This window comes from Lactuca virosa, chromosome 4 (assembly GCF_052849685.1).
Source record: "Lactuca virosa cultivar CGN04683 chromosome 4, Lactuca_virosa_CGN04683_v6, whole genome shotgun sequence".
In the NCBI taxonomy this organism is placed as follows: domain Eukaryota; kingdom Viridiplantae; phylum Streptophyta; class Magnoliopsida; order Asterales; family Asteraceae; genus Lactuca; species Lactuca virosa.
In genome coordinates this window covers 436,233,488-436,260,677 of record NC_136429.1, presented here as the reverse complement: position 1 = coordinate 436,260,677, position 27,190 = coordinate 436,233,488, and the positions used below count along the sequence as shown (strand labels likewise).

Here is a 27,190-nt window from a genome sequence, read left to right as displayed (position 1 = left end):
TTTTAAGTGTTCAGGAGTTAGGGTTTGCTCTTGAGATGCTAATGTCGAAATTGGTTCTATTTCTTGTGAATTTGTTGATGCATGTGTGTTTAATGAACTTAAAAGTGCTACCTAAGAAAACCTCAATGGTTGTTTTCATTCGATTTTCCAATGGTGGTGGTCGATTTCATTTTACTGCCAAACCCATCTCACGACGTGAGCTCTAACGCTCATGATGTGAGAACTGGACAACCAGTTCGCTGATTTTTCTGTTAACGCTAATTCTGCTGTTATTGCTTGGGTTTGGTTTATTTACTGTTTTATAGGTATTATGAAACCAAGAAAGGAAGTACCCCAAGTGCAAGAAAATGCGGTTGTTTCTAGTCTTTTCCCGCTATATCGTTTCCCGAAAAAAATTTCTCAAGAAATGTTGAACAATTACACAAACCCTTTGGGTTGGCTGTACAATCAGGAATTTTCTCTAGCTCCTATTTTTGATTGGTCTTGGTTACGCGGGGTTGGACGTGTAGCTGAATTGGAACAGTATTGGAAAAAGCAATACATTGGAAATGGGTTTGATTTCACATGGAATGGGTGGCACAATCTTTTTATGATACAAGAGTGTACTTTTCGTGAACTATATGTTGAGTTCTTTGCCACTGTTGACTTTGAAGAACGAACGATCGATCCTACATATAATCGGGCTCTCGCGTTTTGGTTAGGAGGACTTTATATAGAATGTAGCTTGATTGAATTTGCATGGAGAATGGGCTTATACACGAACTAGGACCATTAGAGCAACTAGAAGAACATCTAAGACAATGGGGGCGTAGGAATGTACGAGGGAGAGGAGAGCATGGTCAACCTCAACAACAATTTCAGGAGGTTCCCATTGGAGGTGTACCCACCGATCCATTTCAAAGTCGGTTTGGTACTTATATAGACAATATTCAAGGGGGTGTAAATTATCACAACCAATCCATGGACGTATTTTTTCATATTTCCATATAGAGTGTCCACCCACCATGCCACCTCACAATCCTTATATACCGACTTGGAAGGGCTTTGGGCATCGGGACAACATGACAGAGTCGGGTCTAGTGGAGCACATGGAGATGATGATGATAATGCACGATGACTTATTTATCCTTTTATTTGCATTTTTTTATGTTTATTCTTAGTTTATTTTTGGTGTGTTTTAATGTTTGTTTTATTTTTAATTTGGTTTGTTTAAAATTATGTAACCGAATGATGATGTTGTTTTCTTTTTGCAACCTAGGAGTTTTTTTGTTTTTGCAGAATTTATTATCAACAAAAAAATGAGAAAAGAGAGTCGAGAGAGTTAGAGTTTTATAACCGAAGGCCACACTTTTTGATAAGTTTAGGTTGACAATCATGAGTAATTTTATAGAAGAAGGGAAAGAGTGCAGAAAATATGGTCTTAAAATAAGTCTTAATGACTTAATTGGGCATTAGAGTTGACACAACATGACGAATTTAAAGAAGACATACATTCTGTGTTGGCCTAGTTCTCACGACGTGAGTTCTCTATTTCATGTCGTGAGCAAGGTTTTTATATAAGATTCAGACATTCCGTTCCTGACTCATGTCGCGGTGCTCTATACTCACGACGTGAGGTATTAGAAAATCGTATTTCTGCTCTTTCTTTTGACCATAAAATGTGGCTTATGCTTTCCCACATTACGATGCATTGCTTTGAAGTTTCTTGCACCACACTTTCTGAAGATGCAAGTTTTTTTGTTCAAACTTTTATTCGGAAAATTTATGAGTAGCCGCCCCAGTTCCAACAAATATTACGAGAAGTACTAGCTTTCCACATAAGTTTCAGAATTCGATCTCGCCACTACTACCCAAGGGGAGTCTGTTCGAATTCTTCATTTTTAATTTATGTTTTATAATAGTTTTAGCTTGCAATGGTGACATTGCATCATTTAAGTGTGGGGTAGGGGGTTGAATATAGGAAAACAAGCATTCCGATTTTAAAATTGAGAAAATGACAAGGATTTAAAAAGTTATTAGAAAGATTTGAAATAATAATCTAAAATTGAATCTAGTTTAAAAAAAATATTGTTGTGTTGAGATCTAGGTTGTTAGCGTAGTGTGGTACGATCCAATGAGAGTTTCAAGGTTTAATTAAACCAACATATGTTCTAGTGTATTTGTGGCTTCCCTATCCTATTGAAATCATGGAACCAAAACATGACCTTGCTTTGTTTGAAGGTCACAATATGTTTAGCATTGTGTACCAGAAATGTATCCAGGAGAGATTATGTAGTCAGTGGACATAAACTAATACCTCTCACCAATAAATGTTGAAGTTAAGTTCCCTTGCTTAAGCATATATTTTTTTTAGGATTTTTATTTTTTGAGTGAAAAAAGTGAGAAAAGTTTAAAAAAATAGAAAAAGAAAAAAAGTTGCAAAAGTTTGAGAGAAGAAGAATCTACAAAACTATGAAGATCAACGAAATATTATGAAGAAAAGTTCAAGAAACTCAAAACTTTGAAGACTCAAAGTTGAAGACTCAAGAATAACACAATTTGCGAAGTTATTTTTATTTTTCTTTCTAGGTTATTTTCTCATATGTATGCTTGAGAGCTTAACCAAAAATACCTTGAGTTTAAGAAAGTTTTTTGGGGATATATTTGGAGGGATGCATTAAATGAATGTTCTTCAAAATAAATGGGAGATTTTTTCTGAGGATCGTAAGCATTTAGGATTAGGGAGGTTTTTAGGAAATTTAGACACAAATATATGCATTGCAGTCTTGATGTGATGATAATAAAATCAGTTTTGCTTGGGGGAAAGCAAAACACAAGTGTGAGGTATTTTGATATGGACATATTTATGCATACATTTAGGCATTATTTTAATACATTTTAAGCTATATTTTGGTTATTTCCAAAGATAGTTGGTATTTATTGAGTTGAATTACATTCAGCAGCCAAATATTACATTCGTGAGAAAAATGGACCAAAACCGACAGAATCTGAAACCTAGAAGAACTGAAGCTGAGCTGGGAGTGTAATGGAGCTTAAAAGAAGAGAAATTTGAGTCAAATAGAAGCCCACGACGTGAGACTCCACCTGGGGAAAATTGGGTAATGATTCCCCAAATGGAAATGTCGTACCATATTTTCGATAGTCCCCCCAATCCAATTCACGCTTAACGAGAGCTGATCAAAATAGCCTGTCATATCATCCCCAAAATGTGGTCCTCCAATGGGTGCTTGTTGGTGCACCGGTTGTCCTCGTTCACCTCTCCCTCTCACATTCCTTCGCCTTAGCCGTGGTTGTGAATGCTGCTCGGGTTGTGCACCAGGCTGCTCACCACCATCACCATCATCATCAGTATGAACAATCCCCCAATGGGTCCCGTAATTCCGAACAACCCTCATTGTCTCCAAGTATCCCATTGTGAACTTGTTACCCTTCATGCAAGTCAACGAGCGGGTAATGGCGGGAAAGATTAAGCCATAAGAACGGGCCAGTCGAGTGATGAAATGGCATCCACAGATAGGGCTCCCGGAGCGGGAACTTGTAGCAGAATCCGCTAAGTAGCGGGCCAGAAAATAAGGAATGTTGCAACACACACCCGGCTGTAAGATGCACCATAAAAAGAACAGATTTTGCTTCGTGACCTTATCCCCATGACGTTTATGATTGATGGAGAAAGTGATGAATCGGTGTATCAAATGGTGAATGGGAGATCTTATACTGCTTTCAGGTGATACTCCGGAATTGAATATTCCGGATGCAATGTTGTTCCACAATTCGATCCGTGAGGCCCCACTTTAATAGTCTCGAGCCGCCTCCCTCAAAAACATAGTAAATTCTGGAGTCATAGTTTCCTGGGCCGTGTATAACCCCATCCTCCAGGAAAACTCAATCAAGCTGCACTCACGATATTCACCCCCGAGTCTAAAAACTAAGGCTTGCGGGAATGTAGGGTCGTGGACATTCTCATGGAATACCACCGTTGCAAAGAATTCCACACACAATTCCTTATATACCCTTTCTTGGATACCGAATAGATTAAGCCAGCCCTTGCAAGTGAATGAAAACCCATTTCCCAAAAAAAAATTGTGAGAAATGGAGACAGCCTATCAATGATTCCGACCTCCCTCAACCCTGGCCAATTGATTGTAGGGGCAACAGCAAATTCCCTGTTGTACAACCACCCTAGCCTGTTGATGCAACGTGTGAAAATGTCTCGTGGCAAGGTGGTTGGAAAAGCATAAAATGGGTGCAAACGTGCCACCCCTGTCGGAACTTCTCTTCTGGGAGCCATTTCTGCAAAAATAAACATAAGAGAAAACCAACAAAAACATCCCAAAAGATTAGTATTAAACAAAATCTGAAACTGCCATTGCCCAGGATTCACGTCGTGAATTCCTACGAATTCACGTCGTGAGTTCGTAATTGAAGTCAGAATCGGTCAAGGCAGAAATCAAATCGGGCCAACAATGTCAATGGGGTTTACTCCTAGGGTGAATTCAAACTCATTACAAACACATGCAGCAAGAAATTCACAGATTTAGGGTATCGATTTTTAAGATTCAAGTGAAATGCAAACCCTAACCCTTAAATCTAGTAAATAAGTCAATAATAAACAATGTAAAGAAGATTAATTTACCTAATTCAGAGGGTTACGTAAGCAGAATAAAAATATGAGGAATGTCGGCCGCAATCGCGTAGAGGGGGGATCAGAAGTCTCGTTCACTTCGTGAGGGATAAACAAATGAATTAGGTCAATTGGATTCTATCTTTATTCTGTGGTCTCGTGTGTTTCAGGATTCACGTCGTGAATTCTAAAGGGTTCACGTCGTGAGTCTGTTTGGGCTGTATAATTCGGCCATTTAATTAAATCCAATATGGACTAAACTGAAAAACTGGGCCATTTAATTATATAGGACTGTGATATAGAGTGGGCTGGACTAGTAATGTGCTAAGGGGTATATTGTCCGTTTTAACCTGGATTCACGTCGTGAATCATAATGATTCACGTCGTGAATACTGTCTGATCATGAAATTAATTATAAACTCCAAATTTGTCTATTAACTAGATTTTTTAATTATTACCATTTAATTTTTAGGGACCCCTCACTCAATTTTTTATTATGTATAAAGTGATTTAGATGATAATATCGATTTCCCTAAAACTAAAAATGCAAAAACTAAAAAGAAAAAGAATAAAGAAAACGCAAACCAAACTCGGGTTGCCTCCCGAGAAGCGCTTCTTTTTGAGGAGTCTTGAGTTGGACTCCGTGCCTCCTACGTCGAATCATTAGAAGAGTCCACCACCTGGATCTTTTGCTCTTTGAAACGTATCTTGTAAGCTTGAACTCAACGAATATACGCCTTTTTAGAATTCTCCTTTTTAGCCTTGACTTCGTCTCCCTCGAGCTTGCATTTTATCCCTTTAGTCTCTAATTTTTCTTCACACTTAAGCTCCATAGTATCCTTCTCTTCCTTCACCGCTGGACTAGTCACCTTTGATGTAACTTCTTCTTCATCACTAGACATTTCATCACTTTCCTCACTTCTCAAAGATGTTGGTTTTGTATAGGCAATGACTTCAATGAAAAACGGAACGGATGCTCTTGGTTTAGTGCGTTTGACTTCTTGAATTGTTTTGATTTCTTCTTCCATAAGCTTTTCTAATTCTACAAGCTCATCATCATCTTCATCAATGTTGAACACTTCACCTTTAACATCATATCCTTGAAATCCATCTTGTATTCCAAAATCTTCCTTATCATCACCAACCCTTAGTGTAAGCTTAGATTCACGAACATCAACTAGAGCTCCAGCAGTATTTAGCAACAGGCGACCAAGAATGATTGGGATATTTGCATCCTCTTTCATATCCATAATTACAAAATCAACTGGAAAAACAAACTTTCCAATTTTAACAAGGATGTCTTCTATAATTCCTCTTGGATGCGTCACCGAACGATTGGCCATGTGGATGGTCATTTTTGTTGCCTTCATTTTCTGAATATTTAGCTTTTGGTAGAACGAAAAAGGCATCAAATTTATGCTAGCCCCGGAATCGGCTAAAGCATAGGTCTTAAAATTGTTACCAAACTCACATGGAAGAGTGAGGCGTCCGGGATCTCCCATCTTCTTAGGTAACTCTCCCAATACAACCCTTGAACTTTTCTCACTAAGAATCACTTGAGAATTATTCTGTAATTCATGTCGAGTGTCTATTAAATCTTGTAGGAACTTTGCGTATTCTGGAATTTTTGAAAGTGAATCAATAAAAGGAGTATTAATAGGAATACCCTTTATTTGTTGAATAAACTCCAGATGTTCCCTTTCCAGTGGACTAAGATGTGCTCGAGACGGGAATGGCAAAGGTGGTTTATAAGCTGGAACGGATTCTGACTTCTTCTGTTCAGACCGGGCCCACGATGTGAGCATAGAGGACTCACGACGTGAGTCTGGTGTTTCAACAATGTCTTCATTTTCGAGCTTCGGCTTCTTCGGCTTCGGATCGGATTGCGTTGGTTCCACTTATAGTGCCTCCAAAAATTCAGAGATTGCCTCTTCTTCAGTATCAATAGCCATAACATGAGGTTGAGCTTTCTTTTCGGGGAGTTATGGAGATAATTTGTTATTCACCAAAGTAGTGAGTTGACCAACTTGGACTTCTAAACTATGAATCGATGCTTGATGATTTCTTAATGAAGCTTGCTGGTAAATCATCATTTTGTGCTGTTCTTTCATCATATTCATGTGTTCCTTTAGCACTGCATCGGTATCATCATGTCTCCTCTTGGATGCTTCCATAAATCTGGTCAACATGTTTTCCAAGTCCACTTTCTTTTCGGCTGGTGGTTGCTCTTTTTGATAGAAGCCTCGGCCTGTCTGCTTATATTTCTCTTCCTTTTGCTTCTTGTATTCATCATATGGAAGCCACTCTTTCTTTGGTTTTCTCCAATCTTCATCATACTTGTCCCCACTCGAGTAGCAAACTTGAGCCTCCTTGTTCCCATGTTCATCCAAATTGCAATCTGTAGTCAAGTGTGGCCCACTTCATCTTTCACATCCAACCCTTATTGCATGAATTGATTGGTCCATTTGGGTCAATCTCCGGTCCATAGTATTCAACATCGCCATCATAGCAGCCATATCTTCAGATTGTGCACCTCCACTGCCTTTTACTCCATTTTGTCTTGGGTTGTGGTACTCACGAGAGTGTCTTGCGAATTCTTCAATTAACTCCTTGACCTCCCTTGGATTCTTCTTTGTCAATGGCCCTTGAGAGTCAAAGAGTTGTCTTGTCATAACATTGACTCCATCATAGAAAATAGACATCTCTTGTTGGATGTTTAGTTCATGTTAAGGACAATTCCTTAACAACCCCTTGTAGCGCTCACAAGCTTCGTATAATGACTCCCCCGGTTGTTGCTCAAAGTTGGCTATTTCCTTCTTGAGTTTAGCTATCTTGGAAGGTGGGCAAAACTGGTCTAGAAATCTCTCACGCATTTGAGCCCAAGTAGTGATTGTACCAGGGGGAAGTGCTTTCAACCAGTCTTTTGCAGCTCCCTTGAAAGTGACTGGTAGCATCCTTAATAAGATGGTGTCTCGGTTAACATTCGGGACATTGAAATAGTCAGCAATTTCGTTGACTTCATCTAGATGCTTAAATGCATCCTCATGATCTTTCCCATAAAATGGGATATCCTTTAGTGCAGTGAGGATATGTCCCTTCAGCTCGAATGTGGCAGTGGCAGGTATCGCTGGTTGTACTAAACCTGGACCAACATCTTCTCGAATTCGCTTCTTATAAGCTCCCATGGACATTTCTTCAATGTTTGCCATCTCGTTTCTTGGCTCATTCTCGGGTTCACTCGTATACAGTCCAAACTCGGCTTCGGATTCTTATTCGGATTCGTTCGGGATAGGTATTTGGTCTAAGTCCTCAACCTTGTTCTTGTCCTTTGAAGATGAACTCGATCCTTCCGTTTTCTTTCCCGACTTCTTTGAGAATACTGACTTGAATTCTTGTAAGGGCGTCTTCTTTGGTGTTTGATCTTCTTTCACGTTCTTATCTTTCTTTTTGTGAAGGGCGGACTCTGGATCTTCAACAGATGGCACCAAAGGTGTGTTAGAACCCCTGGTCATGAACTCCGCAAAATAAAAAAATAAAAACGTAAAACTGAACTAATAAAGACAAACTAAACTAAAAAACGAGGAATCACAGGATTCACGTCGTGAGCCTATAGAGCTCACGTCGTGAGTTCTATAATGCTGGAAAAATGAAACTGAAAAATAACTCTATGCGGGTTTTACCCCACAAAAAGGATCGATTAATTTAAAGCAAATAAATCAGTAAATACTAAGCCGTTCCCCGGCAACGGCGCCAAAAACTTGATGTGCACAAAAGTACCCATTAATTTTATAATTTATAACCTAACTAACTTAACTAACTAAAATGCACCTAGGCAGTGTACCTAGTCGAATTATAGAATAATTGGTTAAGTTGGGTGTCGATCACAGGGAATGGTGTTAACTAATTAATCTACTTACTACTAAATTAATCTAATTATTAACAACTTAAAAGGGTTTTTATCTGATTTTACAAGATCAGGCGAACTTTACTCAAATTCAATCAATTACTAAAAACACTCCTGTTTAGTTCGAATCCACTTATTCCTTATGGTTAGATAACAATTATGGATTATCAAGTTGGTCACCAAATATTATATTATTAGCAATTTAAGTCCAAATTTACTAATATTTGACTAATTCATGTAAAACTATGCATGGTCACACACAATCAAACACAGAACCAGTTATAGATTATAGGTATGCTATGTTAGTTTTATTATACAAACACAATTATGGTCATAATTTATGTTCTCTAGCATAGCTAAATTTATTTACTTTAATTACTATCTAAGATTTTGGTCGATCCTAGCTCTAGCAATTTACTGTTCACCAATTCACTAGGTTAACAAGTTCATGCAGTTTAATGTTCACTAACTACACGGAACATGAATTCAAACAACTAAAGAAATAAATATTAACATGCTAGGTAGTAACAAATCGAACACGAGCAATTTACCAACTAACAAATCCAATAGTCATTAAGCTAAACCATATGTCAGAAGCTTCATCTAGCTAAACAAGAGTTGCTAGATTCAGCTACTCATAGTAGCAACTAAACAAACACAAATCAAAGTATAAGTCATGTTCAAGTATCAACAATTAAACTAATTATGAACCTCTACTCTTTTGGTGTTGAAAACCTTCTTCCAAGACTTTTCTTCTGCTGAAATTCGTCTTCTAAAACCCTTTTCTCCAGCCAAAAGCTTCTCCAGTCGTAATGAGCAAGAGAATTTATAATATATGATTTTTCCGAGTTCACGTCGTGAACCATAAGAATTCACGTCGTGAATCCTGAACTATTCACGTCGTGGGTACGTCTTTCTGCTGAGTTTTTCATCCTTCTTCCCTTCAAGCCTCCAAAGTTCCAAATATTGTCAGTTTCAGTCCCTATCTTTGAGAATGCTTCTATTTTGGCTGCAAATAACAATTTATCCTTATAAGTACCATTATTCTATGCAAATAACCAAATTATTAGTAAAAATGTAAATAAATATTGCCTAAAAATATGTATAAATATGGCAATATCAATCATGTACATACCGGATTGGGAACCAGACACTTTGACCTTCCCATCCTTCAACTCTTGAAGATACTTTGGACAACTTCTCTTCCAATGTCCATTTTGATTATAATGAAAGAAAGTGGCCTACTTTTGATCACTGGTAGGTGGAATGTCATACATGGCCTTTCCTTTTTATCCATTACTAGACTCACCGGCATGAGCTTTCCTTTTCCACTTGGGTTGAGAAGAATCCTTTCTTTTTTTCCTTTTCTTTGATTAATGCCCAAGACAGGAGCAGTCAATGTAATAGAGCAATGAGACTTCTTCATTCTTGCCTTGGCAGTTTGCAAAAACCTTAGAGTTGGATCAATGTGGTCTTTGTTTTGTTCAAATGATAATTCAAAATGAATTGATTATAACAACTAGGATCTCAATAGCCAGTTCCTTATCGAAGTTCACATTGAGCTTCTCAAGTCTCTCAATATGTCTCTACATTTTTTGCACATAAGTACACATAGATTCTCCTTCCTTAAGCTTGGATGCCATTAGGAATTTGACGACATCAAAACAGTCTTTCCTTGCCTTCTTATGAAACATTTCTGGATGTTGCAAGTTCGTCCCAAATAGAAAATATTGCTTGAAAGTTTGTCGGAGTTCGGAGGACGTAGTTTTTATCATGATGCAAGAGACATTTGTGGCGTCATCAGCATGTTTTTTATTAGCAACAATTTCTTCAGTTGTAGCATTATCTATGTCAATCTCGAGAATCAGATTATCGAGAACATATTCCTTGTTCTCACAACGAATTGTCGTGTGACATCTCGTAATTTAGGTCATTGACTGTGAACGATTATTTACAGTAAATCTCTTTGTAATTTGATTCATTGATTTTTAGTGCATCTAATATAAAATAAATGGGTTCGTTTCAAATATTATAAGATACCATGTGATATCTTACTTCCACATGTGTAAACTATCAAACGGATCAAACAGCAACCCTAGTTAATATTCTGAAAAACTGAAAATTTGTATTTAACAGTTATGAGCGAAGCAAACATTAAAACCTTATAGTACATGTTCCTCTATTTCCGATAATATAAAGAACGTCCAAACGGAGTTCGTATGCAAAAGATACGACCTTCATAAGAAAAAAAACAGTAAAACACTAACTTTCTTTAATCGTGTAAAACTGAATCGATCCGTTGATGCACTTGCGCACCTCAGATGGAAATTCCAAGAGCGTTTTTGGACTCAAGCTATGACCTAATATGTAATTTCATACTAAAAATATTTTTAGCAAAAATATTTGCAAAAGTCAAAAAATCGAGCGTTCAGGCCATTTAAACGCGAAACTTTAAACGCGATTTCTCGGAGTTCCGTAACTCGAAAAATTAATCTGATCGGGTATTTCGAATCCTTGAAATTACTCTATAAAACAACACATTCGAAAAAATATTAGATGTCCTGAACCCAGTACGCAAATCGAGGAACATTCTAGGGCACGTAATGCTAGATTTGGTTACTTTGGTGGGAGGGCCCCACCTTATGGGCTCAACCATGAAGAGGCCCCTAAGACCCTCCTCACCACCGTACAAACCCTCCCTTCCTTCCTCCCATCCCTCTTTGCCCAACATTCCACCACAAGTAATAAGCATGGGCTTGATGAAGTGTTTGACCTTTCTAGAAGGCATGGACTTGCAAGCTTGAGAGAGGACCCTTACTAGTATAAATACTGGGTCTTGGAGACCCTCAATTACACACCAAAACTCAACAACTTCTCCTTCTTTCCATCTATTTCTCTTACCCTCCAAACCTGATTTTAACCCCTCGCCGGAAAACCACCTTATTCCACCACCAAAACCCACCTTGTACCACCCTCTTTTGATCAAGAAATCATCATCCAAACACCACCTCACCTCCTCTACACTCTCCCCTCTCCTCCCCTCATCGAGTTCTGTGATGAAAATGGAAGAGAAAAGTGGCAACCACCTTACTGCCACCATCGAGAAAAACCCACCATTGCCGGAATTAGTGATGTGTTGATGCCATGGAAGATTACACCCCCCCTCACACCTATATCCCTCCCCACTCGTTGATCACCACTAGAAGAACAAGACGGAGGCAGCAAGAGGTTGCAAGAATCCTCTCGCTACCCTGCTGCCACCCACTAACGCCCTTCACTGCCACTGAGTACCACGATCTTCGACCTTCATCACCACCACCATAAGTCTACTCCACCCCCACCATTATTAATTTGTTTGGTGTTGATCAAAAATTTCCAGCCAAACCACTAGTTTATTTATTTTATTTTCTTGTTTTGCTCTTCATGGGCATGGACGACGAATAGGAGGATAACAGCTCCTGTTCCAAATTTTGTATTATAATATTCGAATCCTACCCTAGTTTCCAAATTTATTACAAATCAGTACTAAGCCTTTAAAACTTCCAATTAAAAACTTCACAATCCACCCTCTTTCAAAACTTCTTTATAAACCAGATCCAAACTCCATATTAAAATATGCAAGATCTACCCCCACTCGAAAATTCTTTCAAAATTAGTTTAAATCAATTAAACTTCGATTTTATTTAAATATTTTAAACCCCACCTTGAGATTTATTTGCAAAATTACAAGATTTAAACTTGAAATTTAAATAAATCATTTTAGTCCCTAATTTGAAAATTATTAACCAATTTAGTCCATTTAATTATTTTAATTAATAATGGGCCCTTTACTTTAGATAAATTACCAAATAACCCTCCAAATATTTATTTATATTCAAATCTCCTAGGAAACTAAATTAATCTCGGAGGTTCGTTTTCAAGGCAACATGTTAGTTTCTCGCACCAAATACTTGAGACGACTCGACAATCACACTTTAAAGTGATTGTTACGGCCCCTTTTTTATATTTTTATATGTTTTGGGGGAGAATAAATGTGCTAAATGGTATTATTTTTATACCAAATATACACATAAAATATTATTATTTTATGTAAAAACAATACTAGTTTATAAAACATACTTAGTTATAAAAGATAGTGCCTTATATTATACATGCATACCAATTATGCTTGACTTTTATAAGCTCTATACAAATTCATTATGCCTAGTAATTTATCTACTTATAAGTTAAGGTTGAGAACTTTTTCACATACCTTAGTTAAGGACTTTTTAGGGAGACAATATTCATTAGCTAAGTCTAAACACTTAGCCTACACATACGAATATAATTGTTAATCTTCTGAGCGACATACATATGTATAGATCTATACAGGGTTTACGTCCCCACCTTCGGTTGCTAGCTACAACCTCGACCGATCAATCGAAGCGAGTGATAATTGTCTACTATCGTTACTACGGTGTATAATGAAGCGACGTAGGGGGTACATATAGTCATATAGCTCGGTTATAAGACTCACTATAAACATTAACTAAAAACTCTCTCTATTACTACAAACCATGGATTTTGTTGTTTTCAAAACTATTTAAAGTATCGTTATACTTACAAGGGCAATACTTCTCAGACTTTTTATAAGTAATTTACTGCTGGTAGCAGAAAACTTGTAACTCTAACAAACCTTGTGTTGACTTTAAAATACATGTATTCTCAGGGAATCAATAATTTCAAGCATTCAGACAATGGAAAAATCATGGATTGCAGGTGATTTAACTTACTAGTTTTTGTTATGTTAGCCTATTTGTTATGGCAATTCATGTATTACTACTATCTACAAGAACTCTATATTCAAACTTAAAGATGGAATACACATGATGTTTTGTTTATTGTTGTATTTGTGCTATATATTTAGTTTATTTGTGATCCATGAACTTAGTCTCACAGCTCGGCATGTTCCGCCGCCTCGGCCTGGGTTGTGACAGATTGGTATCAGAGCTAAATTGGCTATAGAGAACTCATATTCTCGAAATAGGAATACAACTATAGCAACAAGCTCTGAATAAAAGTACTATTATTAATTACACTACTACATGGCTACGTACGGTACGAGGAACTGGTTTGAAGGGCCACATAGGGTTGCTGAATTCAGATCAACTTAATTTATAAAATGATCATGCCCTCCGGTGTTTCCTGTCTGGGCCTTGTCTGTACATATTAGTCTTGGAGTACAAAACAAAATTTAATAATACCACAAACGTCACCAGCACTAATATAAGAGTTATATATATACTCAGACCTGCCATGAGAACACTTAATATAATTCTAAACATGCCTTCAACTAAAACCACTAACTCAATCCTTTAGGTCAGACGCCTCAAGTAAGGTTAGTACCATACATAAGCCACACCACAAATAAAGCTAGAATTCGCGCCTATTTTATTTATGGCCGGGCTGGTGCAAAACCAACCTTGAGCAAGGAGTTTGACAGACTACAATGATTGAGAGTTTTAGAGATTGAAGAATGTTCTCAAGATCGTTGCAGATGCCTAGTACCTTAGCAACCTTATATCAACCCCAAAACAGCACATACAAAAATACTTAAAAAATTTTAGATAACGTTTAGATTTTCCTAGTTCGCCTAAATCCGAAGAACCAGTAGTTATGCTACCTTCGTAGTAGAGAAACCCATAAGTTCTCAGACAAATATTCAATATCTCCAAACTTCTATCTTCCAAAGATGACAAAATTTCAATTCTCGCTATTATTTGTAATCGAAAGGATTTCAATTCTCTCTCTATAACTTAGAAATATGTAGGATTTCTGGAACAAGTTACAATAATACAATGTCTTATACATACTTGTTTATGACTAATTAGTATAAAACAACTTAACTTATTTGTCTAAAAACATATTAGGATGATGCCTCCACGGAAGGATCCACGAGTTCGTCCACCACCAATTCCCCGAGGCAACCGAAGGAGTCCTCCAGAAGTAACTAAAACATCGGTAGAAACTCCGAACCATGGAGGAGCTCCAGGCATAACAAATGCAAACCCACCATTTCAAATGCATTTTTCTCTAATATAGACTTTTCTTGCGCAAGGGATTGCTACAACCTTTGCTGCATACGAGGCTATCCAAAATGCAACACCAGGAACAGTAGAAATGGTGGCGGTACTCCAGTAAATAATCAACACCACTCTAGAACTTGTTCATACAAAGAGTTCATGGGTTGTAAACCCTGATCCTTCTACGACATGGATGGAGCTGTTGGTCTATCCCGCTAGATAGAAAAGATGGAGGCAGTATTTCACAATAGTTCTTGCCTTGATAACTGTCAGGCAAGTACACTACATGTACACTGATGGATTTCGCTTTAACCTGGTGGAATAACCATGCCAAGTCCATGTGAATCAATGAAGCCTATGCCATATGTTGGGAACCTATGAAACAGATGATGATCAAGGAGTACTACCCACGACAGGAATTCCACGCTCTAGAGCAGGAACTTTGGAATCTGACCATGCAAGGATTAGAGGTGGCTGCCTACACCTCCTGATTCGATGACCTGGCTAACCATTTCCTGGGAATAGTGACCCCGGAAGACAAAAAGATAGAAATATACATTTGGTGACTAGCATCACCAGTCCAAGGTTTGGTTACTACATCTAGAACCTCCACTTTTGATAGTGCCAAACAACTAGCCTATCAGTTAACTGAGCAATGTATCCGTCGAGGTACCATGGTCCCGTCAAACGAAAAGAACCAAGATAGGAGTACAAAGAGGAAGTTCCATGGAAATTTGAAAGGGAACCTCAAGCATCGCAAGCCTAATCCAGAACCTGTAACTGTGTACACTGCAACCACAAACACTCCCACTCCAGCAAAGCCCTATTCTGGAACTCTACCTCACTGTACCAAGTGCAACTACCATCATGTTGGAAATTACATGATCTGCAGTAGCTAAAACTTAAGGGGTCACACCGCTAAGTTTTGCAGAAAGGCCCCGAAAAACACAACCTCAACTACTGTTGTAGGAGGAAACCGAAACTGCTTTAAATGCAACCAACCAAGGCATTTCAAGAAAGACTGACCTAAAGAGAAGAATCAGGGTGGTAAAGGAAGGGAATTCGTGATAGGTGAGGTAGATGCATTCCAGGAACCAACTGTGATTACTGGTACATTCCATATAAAAAATATTTATCCTTCCGCATTATTTGACATTGGTGTCGATAGAAGCTTTATTTCCCATAAGTTTAGGAGAATGATAAATCATAAATCATGCAAACTTAATGAAGTTTACACGGTAAAAGTAACAAATGGTCAAATAGAAAGCACCTTAGAAATATTCACCAATTTCCTTCTCACTCTGAATAATCACGTCTTCCATATTGAATTAATGCCCATGACTATTGGAAGTTTCGATTTGATTATCAGAATGGATTGGTTATCAAATGTAACAACCGGTTATTTAGGGTAAATAAAAGTCAAACAAGTCAAACCAAAGTCAAGGAAAGTCAATTATGTTAAAGATAAGTCAAATAATTTAATAGTTTAAATTAAATAAGGAAAAATAATATTTGCTTTTCAGGTTTTCGGTTTTTGGAATCAAAAACCCACCCACCGAGAAAAAGCTTGGAACCGAGAACCCATGGGACCGAGAACCTTGTGACCGATAAGTCCCTTGGCCGAAGACCCCCAAGACCGAGAACCCTTGGTTCTTGGATGGACATTTAGACCGAAATCAAGGACTTCAGTTTGGAGGATAAGTCGAGAACTCCATTTCTAGGCGGTGGCAAACTAATTAAGATGATAAAATACACTTCCCTATGCAACAATCACATCAATTTTTACCTCATATATATATATATATATATATATATATATATATATATATATATATATATATATATATATATATATATAAACCAAAATCAACATTCATAATCCCATTTTCACTTCAAGATTTCATTACTTTTTCTCTCAAAACCTATATATACATCTTCAAATCTTCAAGCCTTCTAAGAACATCCTCAAGAACACTTCATATCTTCAACATTTTTCCCAGTAAGAACAAAAACTTCAGTTAATTCTTTGGAATTAATTTTTAAGCTTTCTTATATAAACAATTGTTGTTTAATTCTTTAATTACTAGTTCATGAATATATATATATATATATATATATATATATATATATATATATATATATATATATATATATAACTATTAGGATTACGACTATACGCACATGTTCTAACCCGAGGATCATCACTATAACTTAGTATTCAACCAAGAAGGCACACTCGAGGTGAGTTCATACCCCTATATTTTACCGCTATTTTTCTATGTTTTAGGGGGGGAATACAAGTAAAACACAAGAAAACTTGTGTTATTATACAAACCATTGCATTTATATTTTCACAAAATAGATTTATTACGTACGGGTACAAATTTGATTACAATAAACTTTAACTTTATTGTAACAGGTTGAGCAATAAGGGTATAATCATATAAACGTATATATAATTATTATTTCATTTCATATTATTATCATGGTAAATTGATAATAGCATACAAAGAATTCATCATTTCAGTGAAACATTTTTATAAACTATAATAGGTATAGTTTATGAGACATACACTCTATTTTACCAAGTCGGGATACAATACGAAAAATAATTATTTAAAAGCGTAATTATTTTATAACTTGTAAACTAGTGATACATACAATTACAAGAAACAGAAACTTTCATCATACTACACGTAAACAGTCAATATGGCTTTGTGAGACACGTCTTCAAGTACATACCTAAGTACCAACAAAAGTACTATTTTTATAACCAGAGTCTCCTGGAGGGAGAGCGTGACAATTGTGTATAGATCTATACGAGAATGACAATCCCGCACCTAAACTATTTGTTATGACAGAAGTATACAATCAACAAAACCTATTGAAATAAAACAAACGAAATTCAAATATATATAATATAAAAGATTCAATTTACAGAAAACATACTTGTATGATGATTACACAGAGAATACAATCACGAAATTGTAGAGATTGAGGCCTGCTTTGTAGTGTCCTAAGACAGAATTCACTGTGTTCCTTTCATCGTTTGTGGAATACAAAATTATATGAGGAACTTGTGTGTGATTTTTCTGAACCCGAAATCTGGTCTTTGGTGATCTATTTATAGATATACATTGAATGTTTTTCCCTCCAAAAACTGCCAACCGAAAATAACTGTCAAGACAGTTAAAAGGAATTTAACAGATTTGTTTAATATAAAAATAAAAGTCAAAATCGCAAGGCCCAAGGCCAATCTTTTGACCATTAAATATATATATTAATCTAAGTCTTTCAAGATCAATTTGACTAGCCCAATCACCAAATCCAACCCAATCCCTTTAGTCCAAGCCTTTGATCTAATTGGTAAACAACTAGTAGGAGGCTTTTTAAGGGAGTATAAGTTTCCTCTTTCTTCCAATGTGGGACAAGTCCCATAGAGAAAGTTTTCATTTAACAAAGTTCCAACAATACCCCACATTTTCTATTCAAACTCCAAGAATACCCCACATTTGAATAGAAAATAAGTGAACTTTGATATTCAAATCAGGGAAGGAAGATATGATATGCATCTTAATAAGTGTTGTAAAACTTGAACCTTTCATAGTGAGTACTACTTAGATCTACTTTGTGGATAGTGAACTAAAGTCTTGAACTAACAACTTTTTATAGTAGAATAAAAAACTAGAAGTATCACACATATCATATCTAAGCGTAGATCATTTCTTACCGTTGATTTCATTTCGGTCGTGAACAATCCTTTCTTCATGAGACTTTTAGAGAGCTTAGCCATATCAGCTCCCAAAGATGCGACCACATATCCATCTCACATAGGTAATGCTAATCTAGAATAATCTGTTCTATTCCACTATAAAAGCTATCATCATTATTAAGAATAAAGAATTCATCCCTATATCATCAACAGAAAAACACAAAATAAATATCATAGGAGTGATAATACCTTTGTGTTAGTGCTTCTTTGAGTCTTCCCCAACTAGTTATCCTATTGAACCTAGACCATGGGATCTCCAATGTTGCTAGTTTAGGTTTTCGCGAGGTGGTGACTCATTGTGTTGGCTTTAAGCCCATTCCCCTCGATGTGAAGAGAACTTGCTCTCTACTAAGGCCTTTTGTCAAGGGATCAGCTATATTTTCCTTTGACTTTATGTAACTAATGAAAATGATTCCATTCTTCAGCAAGTCTCTTATTGTAATATGTCTGCGCCTAATGTGTCTCGATTTGCCATTATATATATATATATATATATATATATATATATATATATATATATATATATATATATATATATATATATATATATATATGACTTTGTGCTCTAGTAAGAGCAGCCATACTATCACAATGTATGCCAATGGCAGTAACAGGTTGAGGCCACAGAGGAATACCTTCTAGAAGCTTTTAAGCCATTCAGCTTCTTCAGCAGCTTTGTCTAAAGCAACAAACTCTGCTTCCATTGTAGAACGAGTATTCACAGTTTGCTTAGATGATTTCCAAGAGATAACAGCTCCACCAAGTGTGAACACATATCCACTTGTGGATTTTGCCTCATAAGTATTAGAAATCCAGTTTGCATCACAATATCCTTCTAGTACAGGAGGATACCTCATGTAATGCAATCCATAATTCATTGTATGCTTTAAATATCTAAGCACTCTTACTAATGCATACCAATGATCTTTCCCAGGATTGTGGGAGTAACGACTCAATCTACTTACACTATAAGCCAAGTCCAGTCTAGTACAATTCATAATATACATTAAGCTACCAAGAACTTGAGTATATTCTAACTGAGCTACACTGTCACCTTTATTCTTCTTAAGATGACTTGAAGGATCAAAAGGGGTGACTACCGGCTTGTCATCACAGTGTCCAAACTTCTTAAGTACACTTTCAATATACTGGGACCGAGTAAGAGTATAACCATCTGGTCTTCTTTGAACTCTTACACCAAGGATCACACCTACTACTCCCAAGTCCTTCATGGAAAAGGAGGAGTGTAGCATTTTCTTGGTTTGATTGATCACATCCAAATTAGTACCCATTATAAGCATATCATCCACATACAAGCATATGATGACAAAAGCATTCTTGTATTGTTTGACATAAACACATTTATCACATTCATTAATTCTAAATCCATTAGAGAGTAATGTGTTGTCAAACTTCTCATGCCATTGCTTGGAGTCTGTTTTAGTCCATAAAGTGATCCAACTAACTTACAGAATTTGTTTTCTTGACCCTTAACCACAAACCCTTCAGGTTGATTCATATATATCTCTTCATCTAGTTCACCATACAAGAAGGCAGTTTTCACATCAATTTGGTGTATTTCCAAATTATGAATGGCTGCAATAGCTACAAGTGTGCGAATGGATGTAATTCTTGTAACAGGTGAATAGGTGTCAAAGAAGTCTTGACCCTCTTTTTGACGATACCCTTTAGCTACTAAACAAGCTTTGTACTTCTCAATGGTACCATCAGGTCTAAACTTCTTCTTGAATATCCATTTGTGCCCAATTGGTTTTTGCCCAGGTGGCAAATCTACCAATTTCCAAGTGTTATTCTGCACAATGGATTCAATCTCACTTTTGATTGCCTCTTTCCAAAAGGGAGCTTCAGAACAATCCATAGCATTTTTATAAGTTTGTGGTTCCTTATTCACTACATAGGTTATGTAATCAGGTCCAAAATCTTTGGCTATTTTTCCCCGTTTGCTTCTTCTGGGTTCTAAGTTCTCTTCTTGAACCTTAGAAGAATTTTCTTCATTTGATTGTAAACTTTTGTCTGGAATGGCATCATTCAGTCCATCATCTAGAGGTCTTTTCCTAGAGCAAGTAACCTCTTTTCCTTTATCGTTAAAAGGAAAAATATTTTCAAAGAATTCAGCCTCTGCTGATACCATGATGGTTTGGTTATGGATATGATCAATATGTGATTTATACACAAGAAACCTATAGGCTGCACTATTCATGGCACGTCCAAGATAGATGCAATCTAAGTCTTTCAAGACTAATTTGACTAGCCCAATCACCAAATCCATCCCAATCCCTTTAGTCCAAGCCTTTGATCTAATTGGTAAACAACTAGTAGGAGGCTTTTTAAGGGAGTATAAGTTTCCTCTTTCTTCCAATGTGGGACAAGTCCCATAGAGAAAGTTTTCATTTAACAAAGTTCCAACACTATTAGCTACAGTTAGACCGGAAGGTCTGGGGTGACAAATGTCGTAACATTCCGACACCTGAAAAATGTCGTAACAGGCCAACAGTCGCTAAGTATGGTTATAATAACTCACAATGGATATTAACAATACGTTTGGTTTACGAATACTTACATATCTTCAAAATGGTTTTATTTAATAATAAAACCACATTACAGCTGGTAGATTCAGATACATACATTGAAATGGTTTTATTTAGATAAAACCACATTACAATACAGTTTCTGGAAACATGCATTTAAATGGTTTTATATATGTATAAAACTACATATTACTATTCTATGTACGGAAAATACTTGTACATTTCGGTCTTGGAACATTTAAAGACTACTATACGTTTAAAAGAAAATATTGGATTTTCTAGGAAGAACACACTATCATTTTCAAGGAACAAAGACATATATTTCTCATACAAAATGGTTATGAACTCACCAACTTCATTGTTGACACTCTTTTTAAAAACCACTTGTATTCTCAGGAAATTAGTAGATAGGTACCCACTTAGGTTTAGCGAAGCCGGAGCTTAGTATTGTAACGTCTTATATTTTGTTGTATGCTTTTGGAGTCAAACAATGATTCAAATACAATGTAAATATTAAATTATCAATACAATGTTTGTAATGCTTTGATCTCTATTATACAATTGTTATGATACTTCACATGACATCATCCACCCTCGGACGTTTCTGCCTTTTACTCGGTTTGGGGGTGTGACAGATTGGTATCAGAACATTGTTTATAGTGAACTAAGTATATCAAACCATATAAGATATACAACTATAAACATAATGGGGCTAAAGCGTTCTGACTAAAAGTATACTTTTAAAATATAAGTATTTTTATAAAAGTATAGATACATGCATATCTACCAGAAAGATTATCATAGTAAGAACCATATAAAAGTATTTAGATAAGCTGGATGCTACGGTTAAACCCAGATAGTTATGTAATCATATATGGGATAAATATAGCATGATCAACTATATTTATTTAAGATACGACCAACATGTGTTTGGGAATAGTCGTGGTGAACGACGAGTCTAAAATTTACCATAACTCCATACAAGGAAACTCTAGAACCAAACATAAAGTTTAAAATTCTATAGGAATATTTTATGACACTATAGAACTATACAACTAGACTCTTCATGTGTCTTATTACCGCTATTCTTTCGTAGTCAACATAAATAAATAGTTAAGACACTCTGTTCCGATAATGCTCGATTCATAGCCACTATCAAAGACATATCATTATTCCACTCTTAAACCTTATGGCAGAAAGATGCCACCACGTAAATCTATCAGGCGTGTCAACAACAAACCATCAACTCCACCATCGCCACCACCGCCACAGATGGACACTGCAGTTTTCCAAGATACAGTAACAGCAGCTGTGGCAGTCGCCATGGCGCAAATCAGCACCAATGGTACCAGTGGTTTGGGAGGCAGTACTAATAACCCTAGTCAGGGAGACAGTCAGGGACATCCGAGGGAATGTTCCTACAAAGACTTCACCAATTGCAAACCAAAATCTTTCGACGGCACCGAAAGTGTCAGTGCTCTAACACGCTGGTTCAAAAAGACGATATCAGTGTTTGAAATCTATGCGTGCCCAGAGGGAAGCAAAGTCAAATTCGCAGCATTCACATTCCTGGATAGAGCCCTCTCATGGTGGAACGGTTATGTCAAATCATTGACTCTCCTAGTACCCAACGCCATTAGCTGGGAAGACCTAAAAATTCTAATCCTAGCTGAATACTGCCTGAGGGGAGAGGTGAAAAAGCTAGAGCAGGAGCTTTGGAACTTGACGATGAAGGACTCTGACATTGCAGCTTACACTGCCAGATTTAGCGATCTAGCAGTACTATGTCCCGGGATGGTCACCCCGGAGAGTAAAAAGGTGGAGCGATACATATGGGGACTATCTCCCCAGATTCAAGGAAACGTAAAATCTGCAAACCCACTTACTTTTGACAGTGCCAAGCTCCTGGAACAAACACTAGTGGATCATGGAGTCCGTCAGGGCTTTAGACAGCCACTCCCGAGCAACCCAAAGGAAGTGACAGCAAAAAGAAGTTTTGGACTAAAATAAAGGGCCAGTCATCATAAGAGCCCACCAAGAAACAACAAATAGTGACAGTTCACGTTGATACTGTTCCTGCCGCTCCAGCACCCGCCAAACCATATGCTGGAACCCTCCCAAAGTTTAACAAGTGTAACTTTCATCACACCGGAGCCTGTCGAGAGATGCACTGCAATAATTGTGACAGGGAGGGCCACACCGCCCGTTTCTGTAGGATGTTGAACCAACAAACCACCCAAACCGCCAATGCGGGAGTGAGCGTATGGTTATGGTTAAAAAGGGCATTTCAAGAGGGACTACCCAAAAGCAAGGAATGTCGGAGGTGTGGGAAGAGTTTTAACGATGGGACAAGAGTAGGCAGTGAATGATCCTACCGTGGTTACCGGTACGTTCCTCCTCAACAAATAATATGCATGCATTCTTTTCGATAGTGGTGCGGAGAAAAGTTTCGTAAGCCATAAATTTAAACACTTAAACGAAATCCCCAAACACTAAAAGACACATTCACCGCAGAAATGGCAAACGGAAAGGTAGAGAGCACTAACGATATATACATAGGATGTACCCTCACTCTAAACAACCATTCTTTCCAAACCGACCTAATGTCGGTCACAATAAAAATTTTCGACGTCATCATTGGCATGGATTGGTTAAGTCCTCACCATGCCGATATCAAAAAGCCATTCGCCTTAATCTACCAAGAAACGAAACCCTCGTCGTTTATGGCGATAAACCCGACACGAACCTAAAAATCATTTCCTACGTCAAGGCTCAAAAGTATCTTCGCAAAGAATACTATGCCTTTCTAGCCCATGTGGTAGATAAGAAACAAGAGGTAAAAGACATCAAGGATATTCCCGAAGTCTGTAAATTCCCCAGATACCTCCCAGGAGTACCACCCGAACGCCAAGTCGAATTCAGAATTGACTTGATTCCTGGAGCTACCCCCGTAACCAAATCCCCATACCGTTTAGCACCAGCAGAAATGCAAGAATTGTCCAGCCAACTGACGAACTACTAAGCAAAGGGTTCATCAGACCAAGCTTCTCTCATTGGGGAGCACCGGTCTTGTTCGTAAAGAAGAAGGATGGATCATTCTTTATGTGCATAGACTACCGAGAACTAAATAAACTCACCGTCAAAAATCGATACCCTTTACCTCAAATCGACGACCTCTTCGACCAACTACAAGGAGCAAGTTACTTCTCAAATATCGATTTGAGATCTGGGCACCATCAACTACGAGTCCAGGAGGAAGATATCCCCAAGACCGCATTCAGAACTCGCTACGGTTACTACGAGTTTGTAGTGATGCCCTTTGGATTAAAAAATGCACCCGTGGTGTTCATGGACCTGATGAACCGTGTATGCCGACCTTACTTAGACAAATTTGTGATAGTATTCATTGATGATATACTAGTCTACTCACGAAGTAAGGAAGAACACAGTCAGCACCTGCGACAAGTCTTAGAAACATTAAGGGCAGAGAAATTGTAAGCGAAGTTCTCGAAATGCCAATTCTGGATTCGAAAGGTGGATTTCCTAGGCCACATGGTCAGCGAGGAAGGGATACATGTGGATCCCTCCAAAATCAAAGCAATCGAAAATTGGACGACTCCAAGAACACCAACAGAAATTCATCAATTTCTAGGCCTCGATGGCTACTACAGGAGGTTCATACAAAACTACTCCAAGATCGAAAAGCCACTCACCACCCTGACTCAGAAGGGTGTAACCTTCAACTGGGAGAAGAAACAAAAAACAGTGTTCCAAATACTAAAGCAAGCCCTATGCAGCGCTCCAATTTTCTCCCTCCTAGAAGGGACAGAAGATTTCGTAGTTTACTGCGATGCGTCCAAGCAAGGCTAGGTTGTGTACTTATGAAACGAGGAAAAGTTATTTCCTTTGCATTGAGACAACTTAAGAACCATGGAGTTAACTATACCACGCATGACCTTGATCTAGGAGCAGTAGTATTTGCTCTGAAGATTTGGAGGCACTACCTCTACGGTACAAAGTGCACAATCTTTACGGATCATAAGAGTCTTCAGCACACATTCGATCAAAAGTAACTCAACATGAGGCAACGAAGATGAGTAGAACTACTAAATGATTACGAGTGCAAGATTCGCTATCATCCAAGCAAGGCCAATGTAGTAGTAGATGCCCTTAGTCGAAAAGAATACTTGGGCTGCCGAGTAAAGTCATCAACCATGACTATCCATTCACACCTATCCACGAAGATTAAAGAGGCACAGCTGGAAGCCTTGAAACCCGAGAATGTGGCAGGTGAAGCCTTCAGAGGAATGGATAAAAACCTAGAAGTTAACGGTGACGGTGTTCGTTACCTCATGAATCGAATCTTGACACCGAAGTTCGGTGGGTACAGACACATTGTCATGAACGAACCACACAATACTAGATACTCTATTCATCCCGGTTTAGATAAGATGTACCTGGACCTCAAGAAACTTTATTGGTGGCCAAACATGAAATCAGAAATTGCTACCTATGTGGGCAAGTTCCTGACTTGGGCCAAGGTCAAGGTAGAATACCAGAAGCCTTCGGGTTTACTACAGCAACCAAAAATACCCGAACAGAAGTGGGAGCGGATAACCATGGATTTCATAACCAAGTTTCCCAAGAGAACGGGTGGGCATGACACCATTTGGGTAATCGTTGACAGGTTGACCAAATTCGCGCACTTCCTGCCAATAAAAGAAACCGACAAGATGGAGACGCTAACAAGTACGTACATTAAAGAGATTGTTGATTGCATGGTGTGCCAATATCCATTATCTCTGACAGAGATAGTAGATTTACCTCACGGTTTTGGCAATCACTGCAAAAATCCTTGGGAACCAAACTTGACATAAGTACAGCGTACCATCGTCAGACTAATGGGAAAAGCGAGAGAACCATTCAGACGCTGGAAGACATGTTGAGAGCTTGTGTGATAGACTTTGGTAAAGCTTGGGATACTCATTTACCACTCGTCGAATTCTCGTATAATAACAGCTATCACACTAGCATCAAAGTTGCTCTGTTTGAAGCCATCTATGGCCGTAAGTGCAGATCCCCTCTGTGTTGGGCTGAAGTGGGTAACACACAAATAGCATAGAAGCAAGTTCCTGAGAGCACTCTCACCAGTCCTTAGATCATAAGGGAGAAAACAGAGAAAATTGTCCAAATTTGAGAATGAATAAAAGCATCTAGGGACCGAAAAAATAGTTATGTGGATAAATGACGAAAGCCCTTGGAATTCTAGGTTTGTGACTATGTCATGTTAAAGGTTTCACCTGGAAAGGAATGATACGTTTTGGCAAACATGGAAAGCTAAATCCAAGGTACATCGGACCATTCGAGACTCTTGCTAGAATAGGCCCGGTGGCTTACAAACTTCAACTACCGTAGGAACTCAGTAACATACACCTCATTTTCCACGTGTCTAATCTAAAGAACTGTCTGTCCAATGAGACTCTTGTAATCCCACTCGATGAAATCAAGATAAACGAGATTCTGCACTTCGTGGAAGAACCTGTGGAAATCATGGACAGGGAAATCATAAGAACTAAACAAAGTCGTATACCAATAGTGAAGGTCTACTGGAACGCCAAGCGAGGGCCTGAATGCACTTGGGAACAAGAAGACCAGATGAAAAAAACTACCCGCATCTCTTCCCTAGTTCATGAGTACTCACTTTGGAAATAATTTCAGGATGAAATTCCCTCTAACGAGGGGATTGTTGGATTAGTGTCTAAGTCCATAACTATAATTGGTATGTACTTGACCCTAGAGTAGCATGGTCCGTTTGGGTTGCATGGCACCAGAACAATCTAAAGGATGGATAATTGAGAAGAGGTTGTTTATGGTTTATTAATATATTATAAGTTCTAATATATAAATATGAAATCATATTATTTAATTAGTATTGATCAAGAATTAATTTGGAATTAATTTTGTGATCAAAAGAGTCTAATTAAATATATGGGGATTGATTATGTAAATCATTCATTCTTATAATGTGGGCATATGATCCATACTTCTTTGTGTTGGGCTAAACCCATGTGGTGACCCACGGATGATCCATGGAGGTTTAAACCCATGGAGCATGAGGAATATGGAAGGTCATGCTCATTAGGGTTTGCATGGTGTAGCCCTAATTAAGCCACACTATATAAGAACCCCTCTAGCTCATGAAATCGAACTGAAGGAAGCTTACAAGAGGACAAGCCGATTTTATGAAGTGCAAGTAACCTCCTCTCATCTTCATCCACTGTT

At 37.7% G+C, this 27,190-nt stretch overlaps 1 non-coding gene and 1 pseudogene across 1 annotated transcript; one reads left to right on the top strand and one right to left on the bottom strand.

The window, feature by feature from the left end:
- The first annotated feature begins 7,339 nt into the window (after positions 1-7,339).
- On the top strand, positions 7,340-7,446 carry LOC145110282 (small nucleolar RNA R71). Its single transcript, XR_013709667.1, has one exon. It is a non-coding gene; the product is annotated as a small nucleolar RNA R71 (small nucleolar RNA).
- An 11,551-nt stretch (positions 7,447-18,997) lies between these two features.
- On the bottom strand, positions 18,998-19,651 carry LOC145106659 (secreted RxLR effector protein 161 pseudogene; annotated as a pseudogene).
- Positions 19,652-27,190: the final 7,539 nt, after the last annotated feature.